This window comes from Triticum dicoccoides, chromosome 1A, assembly GCF_002162155.2.
Source record: "Triticum dicoccoides isolate Atlit2015 ecotype Zavitan chromosome 1A, WEW_v2.0, whole genome shotgun sequence".
Classification (NCBI taxonomy): Eukaryota; Viridiplantae; Streptophyta; class Magnoliopsida; order Poales; family Poaceae; genus Triticum; species Triticum dicoccoides.
In genome coordinates, this window is record NC_041380.1 from 12,090,661 (window position 1) to 12,091,577 (window position 917).

Genomic DNA, 917 nt, shown 5'->3' on the forward strand with positions numbered 1-917 from the left:
GATTACACAATCCACATAGCATAGCACGGGCTACCTCCCAGGGTGCGAGAACACTTGCAGCCATCTATCGACGCAAGCCCGTTCAGCTACTTTCAGGCGTCCTCGCCACAGGGCCGAGTCTTCCCTACAGCACGCGAGAAGACGGGCGAGAGAGGGCACCGCCCCACGGAAGACCACATCATTCCTGTGCTTCCAAAGCTGCCAGCAGCACAGAAGGGAGAAGGTAGCGCAAGCAGTATTGCCGACCACCCCTCGGACGTCAAGATCCTGAAGCGCGCCGACCTGGTAGCCTTTGTCGACCACGTCGACCACCACAGCCCGCCAGAACGATCGGGCGAAAGGACAATCAAACACCATGTGGTCCACCGTCTCCAGCTCGCACGAACAGACAGGGCAAACAGCCCCCTCCGTCGTGACGATGGTTTTCCGCAGCAGGACGTCTCTTGTGTTGACCCGTTGTTGGGTCAGGAGCCACCCGAAGAAGCGAACGCGGGAGGGAGCAGCGCACCCCCAAAGGAACGCCGCGAACGACGCCTGCACGCCGCCGAACCTCTCCAGGGCGTAGACAGCTGCCGTTACGAGGCTCCCACGTGCGCCCGAGCACAACATCGGTCTGCGCTCATCGTCACCAGGGCTCGTAGCATTGTCGCCGATCATGACCAGAAGGGCAGCCCGCTCCACGGCGCCCGCAGTGGTAAGCCTGGGCACCAGCACACTGTCCAGGCCGCGCGCACTCACATGCCACACCGTGGCCTCCTTCACCGTCGTGTGTGAGTGTAGCACAGGAAGAGCCACCGCGAGAGGCCCACACGGGAGCCAGGAGTCGAGCCAGAAGGACGTCCGCCTCCCATCGCGCACCGACACCCTGGTGACCCCGCGGTACAGCGGGAGCAGCCGCGCCAGTGCTTTGTTGTGCT